Source organism: Muntiacus reevesi, chromosome 12 (assembly GCF_963930625.1).
Source record: "Muntiacus reevesi chromosome 12, mMunRee1.1, whole genome shotgun sequence".
NCBI classification, from domain to species: Eukaryota; Metazoa; Chordata; class Mammalia; order Artiodactyla; family Cervidae; genus Muntiacus; species Muntiacus reevesi.
The window spans coordinates 33,145,043-33,160,117 of record NC_089260.1 but is presented as its reverse complement, the minus strand read 5'-3'; positions in this window follow the sequence as shown (position 1 = coordinate 33,160,117).

The following is a 15,075-nucleotide window of genomic DNA, read 5'->3' as shown; positions in this document are numbered from 1 at the left end:
GACTATTAAGAGATTTGAGACCAAACACTACAGTAGTAAGATTCTTAAGAGGGGGCAGTTAGTTGTTATGAGAGTCACATCTGTATGTTTTGGAAATGGAGCGTTGTTACATGTAGAGCAAGGAAAGAAAGAAAGCAGATTAAGGTATTCAAAGGTGGATTCTTGGGGATTTTTTTTTTTAAATGGTTGTTTTAATTTAAATTTTTTTTTTTTTTTAGTTCTTAGATACTTTAAAATTTTATATATCACATGTTAGGTAATTTTACATATTTAGGTATTTTAGTGATTAAAAAAAGTATTGGGAAGACTTTTGACCCTGAGTTATGTTAACCACGTATCTGTACATTTTTTTTTTCTTTTTTTACTGTGCAGTGCAACATGTGGAATTGTAGTTCCCTGACCAGGGGTCTAACCTGTATCCCCTGCATTGAGAGTTCAGAGTCTTAACCACAGAGTCTTAACCACCAAGGGGAGTCCTGGTGTCCGAGCTTCTCGGTGTAGATTGAGAGATGGAGTCTCAGGTGAGTCTAAAACAAATTCAGGCTATCCAGACATATCTATGAAGTGGTGGAGGCAGTAGCCTTCAGCGCTCTATTTATCTGAGGTGGTTTATGTGAGATTGAGGAGTTTTTCTTTTTCTTTTTTTTTTTAAAGTCTTGCTCCATGGAAAACAAAAAGATTCAGGGAAATGTGGAACATCAGAGTGTCTGAACCCAGACCCATGGATTCATACTGATGCCCTGTGGTGGGGTGGGGGTGAGTAGAGGGGCCAGTCTACTACAGGTTAGAGGACCCATTTCTACCAGTGAGACTTGAGAAGATAGTCCTGTTTTGGGGAAATGTGGAATGATGATATAGTGGAGACTGTGAAAAAGAAATAACTCCCTAGCTCTCTATAATGTCACTGCTTTAGCATTATAAAGATTTGCGTATGGATCACAAGGAATTAATGCTTGGCATGGACACCAGTGTTAGCTTGTCCCTGGACCACTTGTTTATGTTAGAGAAAGGAGGAACTCAGTGTAGACCTGATGTTCTTAGAACACAATGACAAATGAATGTTATATTGTCAGAACTCCATCCCTTGGACAAGACTGTATGGGCTAGGGTCCATACTCAGCAAGTCATGAGGCTCACACTTTCTTTCATGGAAACTCCTAGTATGTCTCATAAAACTCCAGGTTGAAAACCACCACAATCAATACGAATTAGGATGGTCATTGCTGGTGATACTTGAGGGAAAATGTTAGTCATCTAAGTTCAACAAGTGTTCTACCCAGATTGAGTACATCAGAATATGGAGAAAGGCTTCAGCCCTCTTCAGCCTTGTTCTTCACCATCCTCTCCAAACAGGATGATTGAAGTGAATATTAAACAGGAGGGATTGTAAGTGGCCAGAGTGTTGGCCACACATTCTCTTTCTTCCTTGGGATTCTTTTCCTGTAACATGCAATGCTCCTGAGATAGGTAACCTACATAGTCATTATCACTGGGGACATTAGATGTTATGAAAAAAAGGGGGACTTGGGCTTCCCTCATAGCTCAGACAGTAAAGAATCCACCTTCAAAGCAGAGGACCTGAGTTTTATCCCTGGGTTGGGAAGATCCCCTGGAGGAGGGCATGGCAACCCACTCCAGTATTCTTGCCTAAAGAATCCCATGTATAGATGAACCTGGCAGGATACGGTCCATGGGGTCGCAAAGAGTTGGACATGACTGAGAGTAACTAAGCATAGGGGAGTGGAGCATTTTATGAGGAAGAAAGAATGCAGGAAGAGAAAGGATAGAATAGATCACAAATTTCACTGACATTACAGGTTGGTGTGGGACAAGCTCTGCTCACAGCCATCCTCAGTTTTTAGTATGTGGGATCCATCTTTGGTGTTTCCACCTCAAGATGCAATTTTGTCATCCCTGACTTTGCGTATTCAGAGTAAATGTATTCCTATGAAACTTGAAGCCAATATATTACAACACAATGTGAATTTCCCAACATGATCAATTCTGGCTGTGCATTGGCCATAAAGCAGGATCTTTCATCCAAGCATGACAAAGTGCTTTATACATAGTCTGTATTTTTCTCCACTTTTTACAGTTAATAGAGAGAAAGGTATTGAGTTAGCCAAAAAGTTTTTTTGGGTTTTTTCATACCATCTTATGGAATAACTCAAATGAATTTTTTGGGCAACCCAATAGAAAACTGCCTGGCTGGCTAGAAAACAGAGGCAGAGCTAGAAATAGAACCTAGAAGTCTAACTTCTCTTTTTCACACTCCTTCTAAAATTATGGGACTGTTTCCTTCCTCCTCCTCCTTGTCCCATTGCTCTTCCCACTTGTGACTGTTGTTCACACCAGAATTTCACAGAAAAGACCTCCCTGGAAGTCAAAAACATAGAATTGTGAAAGCGAAGTCCTGAATTTTCAACAGCCTATTTTCTTGGAATACCAAAGTAGGATATTTCTCATCATTGAGAGAGCTGTTCAGAACTCATTATGAAAGTGTTACTGAGAGGTTTATATTCATATCTAAGTCAGATATTATTGGACTGTGTTTCTTATGTTAAAACTTGATATTATGACCTGTAAAAATGGGGTTAAATTATATCCTTGGTAGGATTTTCTGAGGATTAAATAGAATAGTTTATATTAGATGCTTAGCTACTTTTTATTTTATGGTTGTAGATGAAAGGAGAAAAAGGTACCATATTGAAACCTTCAATTTAACATTGTTCAAATAATTTGAGTTCCATAAATATTTCCTGTGTATCTATTTTGTGTGAAGAAGTGTCTTCTATTCCCAGAAAGATGAGATGTTAACTGAATTATATCACATTTGGTTCTGTGTGAATGGTTATAGGAACCATTGTGCAGGAAAACAATATACCAACAGTAATATTGGTACCATCTTTGTTGGACATTTCTTTAACATAATGGCTCAGAGCATGGGCTCTAGAACTAAAACTGCCTTAGATCAAATCCTGCTTCTGACCCTTTCTGGTTGTCTGACCATGTACGTTTCTTAATCTGTGCTGCAGTTTCTTCATAATATTAATAATACTTATTTCATAGAATTGTAGAGATTTTACTTTTATTTTTTAAATATGTATTCATTTGGCTGCACTGGTTCTTAGTTACAGCATTCAAGATCTCTTAAAAGTTCAATTCATGTAAGACATTAAGAGTCATGCTTGGCTTGATGGTAAGTGCTCATTCACTGTTAACTCACCCTTATGTGTTGCAGCTTGACCAGTCATGGTGTACTGTCTGTCACCTAGAAGTTTTGGCTGGCTCTCCATCACAGCTTCAAAGGAGGAAAAACCCTGTTGAGTCATGGTATTCTAGAGTCTATTCCTCCATTTACACGTTCAGACTCAGAGTTTTGTAAATGCACTGAAACTTATCTGAAGGCTAACTTATTAATTTGCCACAAAGATATAACCATTGTGTACTGTAATGGTTAAAAGTCTGAACTCCAGAGATGTGTTCTAACTTAGCTTCAAGCTCTGATATAGCTGCCTGTTCTTGGACAAGTTACTTATCCCATCTGAGCTTCAGTTTCCTCTCCTGTAAGACTGAAATCATAAGTATACCATTTTCTGTGGAATGTGATGAAGATTACATGCTATAAATCATGTAAAACAGTACATGGGGAAGAAGCTGTGAAGATGTCAGTTCCTAGGTTCTCCTTTCTGAGTTCTCGGCTTCACTTGCAGTTAGTTGAGACCGTGTGCCTGAACTCTGGCCCCTGGAATGTAACACAGGTGATGTGCATCAATTCCAGACTCGCTCACCAAGCCTCCATGTGCATTTTCTGTTCTCTTTCTCTATCCACAAGTTGCCTTAATAAGTCTCTGCAGACTCAGGGGACAAGAGTGCCAATGACAGAAGAAGCTGAGATTCCTGATTAAGTCTAGGCTAGGTCCTCCCTGTTCTTTCCAGCCAAAATGCACACACAAGCATAAGTGGGGGAGAAATTTTAAAACTTTTATTGGGTTAAGCTGCTGAGATTTAGGGTTTTTGAAACAGGATTTTTAGCCTAGCCTGTTGTAGCACAGTACCTGACTGATCAAAATGATCAGCAAATGTTAGCTATTAATAATAACCATCATCAGCTATCAGACCTTGATGCTCATGGTCACAGTTCTCTTCCTGTTTGTGGCTCCATGTGAGAAATTAAATAATGGCGCTCTACATTTCTCAAAACATGAGTAAAGGAATCAGAACAAAGGAACATGCTTGTTAGAGCCAAAGCAACAGTGATTCTGACAAACATCTGAGAAACAGTAATACAAACCCACTGGTTCCTCAGTAGTGAACTTGGATTGACCATAATGTTTCTATTTTCTGATTCAGTAAAGACAGGGCTAGGTAAACATTGATACATATGTTCCCTTTGGAATAGCCTTTTAGAGATGGTGCGTCCATCATCCTCATAGTGCTTGCATATCCTTTCTTCAAGCAAGGTCCAAAGCAGTTGATGCAACAAAAGTCTCTAAGTTACCAAAAATCTATTTTTTTCTCTTGTTACATTGATTCACCCTGACATGCCAAATTGATGCTATGTGTATGCAGTTGGAGATATATTAGTATAACTTATGGTTCCTCAAGGCTCTTCCCTATCACTCTGATTGGAATTTTAAGCATTACTCTAAGCTCTTTTAAGAATCAGTTGTTTGATATTGACAGTTGGGTTGGGTCATATTTGAGGGATAGATTTTAGTAATTAATTTTCAGAGAATGACCTTGTCTTTAAGTTCTTAAAGCCACCTGACTTTTGCCCATAATATTGTCTCACTACTTTGCTTTCCATTTATATTTTGTGCCCTTCAAACCTTTACTGAGGTCACTTGACATCACTGGACATTGTTTTTTCTTCCTTTTAAAATATTTATTTAACTGGGATAGTCAATCTTCATTGCAGCCTGTGGGATCTTTAGTTGTGGTCTGTGAACTCCTAGTTATCACATGTGGGATCTAGTTCCCTGACCAGGGGTTGAACCCCGGCCCCATGTGTTGGGAGCATGGAGTCTTAGCCACGGGAGCACAAGAAAAGTCCCCTCATTGGATGTTCTTTTACATCTCACCTTCCTCAGGTATCTGCCACCTCCTATGCTACTTTCAGAAGCTTGATTAAGTCCCTGTGGTAGCTAGCATAACATATTGGCACAGCACAGTGGAAACATGGATTTCTAGAGATTTACCATCTACCATCAGAGGAGTTAAGGAGAGCCCTCTAAAAGGGGAAGCATGATAAACTTATGCCCTCATATTACTGTAATTCTGTATCACTCAATGGGCCTCCCTTTTGACTCAGACAGTAAAGAGTTCACCTGCAATTTAGAAGACCTGGGTTTCATCCCTAGGTCAGAAAGATGCCCTGGAGAAGGTAAAGGCTACCTTCTCCAGTATTCTTGTCTGGAAAATTCCATGGACAGAGGACCCTGGCCAGCTATAGTCCATGAGATCTCACATAGAGTCAGGCACGACGTAGCGACTAAATAATAGCAGCATCAACAACAACAAAGGTGCCAAGAAGTAAGAGTATAATCATGAATAAGTTGCACTTTTGTGCTGGGAGAGTCCATGAACTTGTAAGGGAGAAACAGACATGTTATTATTCCATGACTATCATTTATTTATTTATTTTTCCATTTATTTTTATTAGTTGGAGGCTAATTACTTTACAATATTGTAGTGGTTTTTGTCATACATTGACATGAATGAGCCATGGATTTACATGTATTCCCCATCCCAATCCCCCTCATTTATTTTTAATAACTAACTTTTTTTTTCATTTAAAGAATGCCTGAGTTATACACACCTTTTGTACCTTTTAACTGAGACCTGATTCATATACAGTGAAGCACACAAATCTTAGGTATAATGCTCAATAAATTTTTACATGGACACTCACAGAACTATCACTCAGTTCAACATACCTAGCACCTCAGAATATGCACCACCCAAAAGACACTATAGATTAGTTTTGTGGTTTTGAATTCTGTAGAAATGTACTTATATGAGCCTCTTATGTTTAGCTTCTATTGGCTAAGGTTATCTGTAAGATTGGTGTTACTGAGTGTTGTCATAGATTCATACATCTTGCTCTTGAATGTTTTGGTTATTTATAATTTGGGGACTTTATGATAAAGCTACAGTGAACATTCCTGTGTAGGCATTTGCTGGCTATAAGAAGAACTCATTTTTGAGGGCTATAGACACAGGATTGTAATTACTGGGTTACATATTTGCTTTAGTAGATTCTGATAAACAGTTAGCCCCAGTCTATCAGTTTGTATTCCCTCTAGTAATGAGAATTCCAGTTGTTACCCATCCTCACCAAAACTTAAGTTTTGTTAATTAGTTCTCTAGTTTTAATTGTGTATCTTATCATGGTTTTAACTTTCATTTCCTAGTAACTAACAGATTTATTTATTTATTTAGACATTTTTATATTCCCATGTGAACTGCTTTTTAAGGATTTTGCCTTTTAAAACAAAAAAGTATTGTTTCTTTTCCTTATTATATGTAGAAATTCTTTACACATCGTGTTTGTGAATATTTGGTAGGACCTATCTACCCATCTATCTATCTACATAAGCACATATATATGTGTATATTCACTGTATTATCCTTATAATTTCTGTAGGAACTGTAGTGATGGATTTTTTTTTTTCCTTCCCTAATTTGTTTTCTCCCTCTCTTTTTTCCCCCTTGATCAGTATTGTTTGGAGTGTATCAATTTTGTAAGCCTTTTAGAAAACATTTTTTGCCTTTGTTGATTTTTCTCAATGGCCTTTTTCTTTTCTATTCAGTTGATGTCTATTTTTATTTAATTGGTGTCTATATTTATTTGGTGTCTACTTTTATTGTTATTAACTGTTTCTACTTTGGGCTAAATTTTTCTTCATTTTTTAGCTTCTTGAAAAAATGAAACCTTAAAGCACTGGTTTTAATTTTTTTTTTCTAATATATGCACTGTTTTAGCTTTATGTCACACATTTTAACTTGTGGTATTTCATTGCTATTAAGCTCAAAATAATTTTTAATTTTCCTTTTGACTTTTCTCTGAATCTTGGACATGGTTGCAGATTTGCTTTCTTTTCCTTTTAGTTATGTTAACTTTGCTTTATGCTTTACACATTTGGAAACTGTGTTAATTGCATATAAATTTCAGCTCTATCTTGTTGCATTTTCCCTTTTACCTTATAAAGTGCTCTTCTTTAACTCTTGCCTTGAAGTGTACCTGATATTATTGTAGCAACCTCAGCTGTCTTTTGATTAGGTTTGATTTGTTTAGATGTTAAAAAAATTATTTTACTTTCACATTTTTAAATGGACTTATATTTACATTCTGTTTCTTACATACAACATATAGATTTGGGTTTAGTAGTCTGAAAACATATGCCTTTTAGTTTGATTTTAAAAAATCATATCTATTTAATGTAATTGCTGATATAAGTTTTATGCCTACCATCTTATTTTTTCTTACATTTTTTCCCTTATTTTTTGTCTTCTTCTAGGTCAATCAGGTATGTATTTTGTAAATACATTATATCTTACAGATTCCACAAGATATTACTAATGTTGTTACTTTAAAATTTAACATGTATGTTTAAATTTATGGTTGTTACCAGGTATTTTCTGCTAAAAGCTTGGGGTCTGAGTGGGGCTAGAATTATTTTGCTACTGTCAAAGAAAAAAGAGACTTTACTTAATGCATGATAAAGGGGGACATGAAGAAAGAGAGGCAGAGGAGAGGTAGAACAGGAGCTAGTGAGATGGCAAAAGGTCAAGAACTATGAAATCATTTCTCCTTGAAACGCCTAATTGCCAGGCCTTATATAACTACTACAGAAATATTGAAGTGCCTGCTAGGTATGTATTTTTTATAGAATAATTTATTCATTTATTCAACCATTTTTTCCATTCATCTGTAAAACATCAACAAAGCATGTATTCCAGTTCTGGGCTAACTGCTTAATATAAAAATGATTAAAATAATATAGACATAGTTCCTGGCCTCAAGGAACTGATAGTCTATAGACAAAGCATATATATATATGTATATACTATAAACAGATATGAATAAGGTCTCATTTAATTCAGAAAAATGGTTTGAAATTTAGTTAGGTCACCCATGTCTCTAAAAATCTCCAATTTAGGTCACCCATGTCTCTAAAAATCTCCAATAGATTTCCATTAGACTTAGAAAAAATCTAAATCTTTGAGGTGGTCTACCTGTCTTAATCTTTTATGGCTGTTCTCTCACGTACCTTTTCCCTAGGACCCAAATTTGTTGCTACCTCAGAGTTTCTGCCCTCATAGTTCTGTCAGTTTACACCATTTGTCTCAAACTTGCTGCAAGACTGATTCTTTCACACCTTCAACTGTCAGTTTAAATGTCATGTCCATAGTCAACATCTGACCACTCTACCTTAATTCTGTCTACCTTGCCAAGTAATTTTTACATTAGCAAAACCTGAAATCATCTCATTTATTAATTTTTTCTGTGTTCCCTCTACTAAGATGTAAGTTTCATAACAGTAGAGATCTGTTTTTCTTCATTTCTGTATCCCAATTTCATTGTCTATAGTGGGTGTTGAATTCATGAGAGCTTAGAGTGTGACACCTCCCTCCATGATACTCTGTTCTTACTCTCCTGAAGTTCCTTCATTCCAAGGTTTTGATAATAGTTGGTGCCAGGATTCTGGAGGGCACTTCTTTGCCATAGACTGTGTGAAGAATTTGAGGCATTATTCTACTTATTAGAGATAAGGAGAATGTGGTAAGGGTTGGAGTAAAGAAGATATTAGAGGCAGAGTGCTACACTACTTGTCTCCTTTTGGTGCTCTTCCCTCCAAATCATGAGACTCATGAATAGTTGCTATTGATTATAGAAATCAAAGTGTTGAATTTCATCCCAAAGTGGTCTAATGATGGAAAAAAGCAAAAATCAAGGAAGCTAAAGCTTGAGAGATAGAGCAGAGGAGATGGGTGTTGGGCTGCACCAAAAAGGCCAGCAAGCCCTGTACTTGCCCAGCCTCAAGTCCAAAAAAAGAGCGTGGAGTCAGCAACAGAGACATCGATGCTTTAAGGGATGGGGAGATCTTATATGTTTGAAGCAAGGTCCTGGAGTGAAACCCTGCTGTGTGCAGCAGATGGCAAACAGAATATGAAGATATGGCAGCAGTCTTCATTGGGATATGCTGGGAGGTGGAGAGAGGGGTTATTGAAGTCAGGTTGGCTCATTGGTTACCAGGGAAACCAGCAGAGGAGCAAGCCCTTCACTGCCCTTTTGATAAGCTAGTCTGGTGGAGATGTTCTGATATAAATATTAGAACAATCATCAGCTGGAACTAGGGGCAGGTATGTAGACATTTGCTGATTAGGCTCTATGATTAAGAGGAAAGATCAGTCATGTGAGTAGGGTATGGGTGAGGCAGAGGCAGGTCAAGTGAGGATGTTCAGAGAGCAAGAGAAAAGTCGTCATGAGTGGCCTGATCATATGCAGATATATTGAAGGGGCACTTCTTGAGGCCACAGAAATGGGAAGTTCAATACAATCTTGCCTAGCTCTCGTAGGGTAGGGAGAGAATGATAATTAAAATCTTTGCTACATAAAAGAATTGTGCATTAAAAGATATTCTAAAATGGAGGAAATGATTGAGAAATGATTAAGCCTGTCCACTGGATGCAAGAAGGGGGCTGTTCTGTAAAGCCTTTTCATACTGTATGTAACGACTAAGGTAAGTCTTGAAGAATCAATCAGTGTTTTCCAGGTAGACAAAGCAGTTGTGAGTGAAGACTGTTTCAAGAAGAGATAGCAACATGTGAAATAGCATAGTGGTGTGAATCAGTATTCATTTTTTAAAAATATCTTTCAGTCACCTTTAGCGAGTTCCTACTAATTGCCAGGCTCTGCACCAATCGTGGAACTGCTGGGATTCCATTTTGCCCTGCAGGCAGCAGACCAAGGTAGAAGTTCAGAGCATAAGCTCTGGTGTCAGATGGACTTGAGTTCAAATCTTGGCTCTACTACTTCTGAGTTGTGCAACCTTGGGCAAGTTATTTAGTCTCTTTGTGCCTTGGTTTACTTGCTATGAGTATACATAAGAAAAGGCATGTTGGGCACTTTGCCCGGTGCCCCATGCTTGTGCTTAGTCATTCAATCATGTCTGACTCTGTGACCCGCGGACTATAACCCTCCAGGCTCCTGTATCCATGGGATTCTCCAGGCAAGAATACTAGAGTGAGTTGCCATGCTCTTCGCCAGGGGACCTTCCCAACCCAGGGATTGAACCTGGATCTCCTGCACTGCAGGCAGATTCTTTACCATCTGAGCCACCAGGAATTGCCCAGTGCCTAGATGTGACCAAACTGTCAGCCACCAGTCCTTCTATCATGTTGTGAATTTGGTATAAATGAGTACAAAATACTTGTGTGGGTGTACAAGATAATGAACTTTCTAACTGTTGCAGGAAGGGGGACCCCTTCTAGGGCCTAAGAGGAGGCCCTTGTCTAACACTCAGAAATGACTTGTCTGAGGAGACACACATGCTGACACTCTCTATTGGGAAGAGGGTGCCTGGATGGAGAGCAAGAGGGTGAGGGAACCCAGGAGGACTGCTCTGCCACAAGGCTCACAGTCCCAGGTTTTATGGTGATAGGATTAGTTTCCAGGTTGTCTCTGACCAATCACTCTGACTCAGGGTCCTTTCTAGTGGTGCACACATCGTTCAGCCAAGGTGGATTCTAGAGAGCAGGATTCTGGAAGTTTGGTAGAACATGTGGCATTTCCCTTTGACCTTTCTCGAATTCTTCTGGTTGGTGATGGTTTGTTAGTTCTGAGTTCCTTACCAGACTTCTTGTAAAATAATCCGTGCAAGTTACGGTGCGTGGCCAGAGTGGGTGGTTTCAATCAATGTTTCCCTTGACATAACCACTGGCGGGTCTTTTTTTGTAGTACATCATTATGGGGAAGGCTAGAAGTTTTTCCAGACTCTTCTCTTGGGGCCAGGGGTGGGGATTCTTGATCTTATTCCACTGGTTATGAAGAGTTTTCACATAGAGGCAAAGCATCCTTGTTACTTCTCTCCTGGAGGGTGGGGAGAGTTGCTGGCAGTGTACATCTGCATCACAGCTTTCTGGGTAAACTGGTCACTCCCTACAGATTTGTTATCATGCTAAAAGTGTCTCCTCCCTTCCTTTCTGGAGCTTTTGCAGCTGTTCCTGGAAGGAGACCCAGTTGAAAGGATTGTTATAGACCCGGAACAGCTGGGATCTTTAACGATCTGTCAACAGCTCACAGCGAAGTTCCAACACCCTGAGGTAATGATGAGGGTGGTGGAAGGCTCTGAGGAGAAACTGATTCTGCAATAAGCTAAAAGCTCCTTAGAAATCTTGTGACACAGCTATGGAGAGCGTAGTGGCCTGGAGAGGGACATGGGGAAGGAGGAGAGGAGCGGTTCTTCTCCAGAGATGTCTGGAGGGCAGACAAATGAGATCCTGGGGGAGACTTCCATTGCGGGCAGTGCGGGAGACATCCTGGGGCCAAGAAATTACAGGCTCATAATAAACTGGTCAAAGCAATCAATAGTCACATTGATTATCATTTGCTCACAAATTGCACACCTGATGTCCCTCAGAAAATCTTGGCCACAAAACATAGACTGCTGATTCTGAAAGTTATGGACAGTAATTACTCTCTGCCCATCACCTGTCACAGTATCAGCCCCAAGACCCTTGGTCTCTTGATTCCAAAACAGGGTACAAAGGACCCAGCAAGTTACTATGGAGAGTGGTGCTTCTTGTATGGCTGCATGGTCTGATGGCCCCATTTGCTTGGTTTTCAGGAACACTAATAATAAACTAAGAGATCCAAGACCCTGTTATTTTTAAATTCCTTCCATAACCTGGGATTACCACCCTACATTTTTCAGACTTTTTTTTTGACTTTTGTTTGTTTTGTTTTCCTTGGTTAGGATTAATGACACAAATTCAGCCATAATGAATAAATAAGAAATTGTTCATGTCAGTAAAAATTTAAGTCAGAAGGGATTTTGTTTGTTGGTAAATTCAGATGATGATAAGCTCTGGACGTGGCTCTATCCAGAAGCACATGATGTCTTCGGGTGTCTGTATGTCTCTATTGTCATGTCTCAGTTTTACATTTTCCTGCTATTCTTTGTGTGAGAGGTTTCTGCCAGAAGGTGGCAGAGAAAGTCGCTAGTGGCTCTGCGCCTTTATTCTACTAGTTTCCACAAGTCCAATGTACAGAGGGAACCCCTTGCTCAAAGGCTTTAGTGTAGAGGACTCTCGCTGGTTAAATTGTCATGTGTACATCTTGGAACCAGTCATGGTGCCCCTTATCAGCATAGCGTGTGTCACAGATGAGTCTATCCTTGATGGGGTAATACGGTCATTTGTATATGATCAGCTTTGAATGAAAGTGAGAGTTGTGGTGGTTCCCCAGTGGCAAACTGGGGTGCAGCAAGCAGAACATGAGTGAATGTGTGCAGGGGAGGTAAAAACTCCAGATGTTTTCTCCATACTGAAACTAGGTTTCAAGTCTGATTTCTTCCAGCTTTGATAGGTAAACTCTTTACCACTGTGCCATCAGGAAAGCCTGTACTGCTCTTCCAATCTTGAGTTCCCACAACAGTGGATAGAAAGTCTGGTTCAATTCAATTCCACAAACATTTACCAGGCACTTACTATGTGCCAAGATCTGTGGGAGGCCCTGGGAAAGCAAAGATGAATGATACATAAACTCCGCTGTCAGAGATCTCACAGTTGATGACTAAGACTGTAATAGTATGGATGAGGTTCTGTAGAGTGGGATGGACAAAATCTCACAAAAGCACAGAGAAGGGAGTATTCATCATTGATCAGTGACTGACTGGGTGCTGAGAAGACTCTCTCAGAGGGTCTTCAAGACTTTGAGTTTTTAACGGTGAGGAGGGTTTTGTTGGAAGAGTGAGAAGCAGGGGAAGCATTGCAAGCAGAGGTACTGGCATGTGCAGAGGTACAGAGGTATGCTGTGTGGCTGAGCCTGGATGAGACAGAACAGGGAAAGAAGGCTTGTTAGGCTATGTCAAAAGCTTAAGTGGAGTAATGAATTCCCAAGTTTGGGAGGGGAGAGTGGTAGGCAGGTTCTAAGATGACACCCAGTGATCAATTCCCTTCTATAGTCTCCTCCTCTCATGTGTGGGTGGACTCTATGTATACGAGGACATATTACTCCATGAAGAGGTTATGTTCCATGGCACAGTTGACTGTAAGCAAAGGAGACCTAGTGGGATAGGCCTAATCACATGAACTCTTTAAAAGCAGAAACTTTTCCCCAGCTGGTAGCAAAAGAGGAAATCAGAGATTTGGATACATGTGGTCATATGGAAAATTCTGAGAGTGGTCTTTGGCAGCTAAGAGCAACACCCAGCTGATAGCCAGCAAGAAAACAAGGACCTCGATCCATAACCACAAAAAACTAAATCTATCTATCCATAAAAGAGCTCCAAGTGTATTCTTCCCTAAAGTCCTAGCTCAGCCTGGCTGGCACCTTGATTTTTGCCTTTGTAAAACCTTCAGCAGAGAACTCAGTTGAGTCTGCCCAGTTTTCTGAGATCCAGAGCTGTGAATTAGTCAGTGGGTGTTGTTTTAAGCTGCCACGTTTGTGATGTTTGGTTCTTTATTAATAGAAAACCAATATAGATGAGAACAATGAAGAGCTCATCATAGGATTGTACCTAATTGATTCCAAGACTCTCACAGAAGTGTAGGCTCCCTGGGTTTGGGATTGTGTCCTGTGTTTACCAGTCTGTAACCAGCACCCATCATTCTGCCTGGTACACAGAAGACAGAATGCAAGAATCACTTGAATGAATGAATTTGTGAATGATCAATTCTAACCACTATTATACTTTGCACACTCTCTAGAAGGCTAGTGAGCATATAGCCTGTCTGTGTGTGTGCCACTCTGCCTGTAAGCCTGAATTCCTAAGATGAACCAACAGCAGCCAAATAACTATTTCCTAAGCCAACAAGTTATTTTGGAGTACCAGTTCTACACACAGTGCTACGCTACCCTTTCTGCAGGTACCACCCAGCAGCTTAAAGCTCTACCTCCAATCTTCAGGAAGATTGTTGACTTATTGGGGAGTGAAGGTCATCAAATGGAATGTAGAGGCAGTGTATTATGGGGAGAAAATCAGTGGGTTTGTAATGAAAGGACTTGGCTTTGAGACCTGGCTCAGCCATTTACTAGCCTTGTGACCCTAAAGTTTGAAAGTGAAAGTTAGTTGCACAGTCGTGTCCAACTCTTTGTGATTCCATGGACTGCAACCTGTTCTGCTCCTCCGTCCATGGAATTCTCCAGGCAAGAGTACTGGAGTGGGTTGCTGTTTCCTTCTCCAGGGGATCTCCCCCACGTGGGGATCGAACACAGGTCTCCCACATTGCAGGCAGATTCTTTACCAACTGAGCCACTAGGGAAGCCCCTGTGACCCTAACCTATTACATGATATTTTTTGAGCCTCAGTCTCCTCATCTCTTGGGCACCATGGTAATATTTATATCTCATTGCTGTTGTGACACTCATACAAAATGTTGGAAGAAAGCAATTTTCAAGCTGTAAAGTTATGTCCATATTAGTAGCAAAATGAACTAGGAAAGTTAAAGATAACCCTAGAAATTACTAGAGAGTCTGGCTTGGGTTGAGATTTCAAAGAATTCATGGTGGCAAGGATTTGATAGAAGGTGGCAAGGGCATGGAAAGATGGGGGTGACTTTGGGGCAGAAGTATATCTAGAATTAATTTTTTAAACCATTTAATGTGCAACCTTAAATGGCTTTTCTCCTCCTGGGAATCAACTACATTCAACGAGTGCTGAAAAATTTGGCCAACAAAGAGCACAGAGACCTTAATATTCTCATATTATTCAAGGATTCCATCCTTTCAGCATGGCTGGAGCAATCCTGCAGTTATGAAGATTTTAGACAATGACTCTGATCTCAATGAAAACACAAATTGCTTGATTAGGGTAATTACCAAGTGCTTTCTTGGCAGTCTGATGG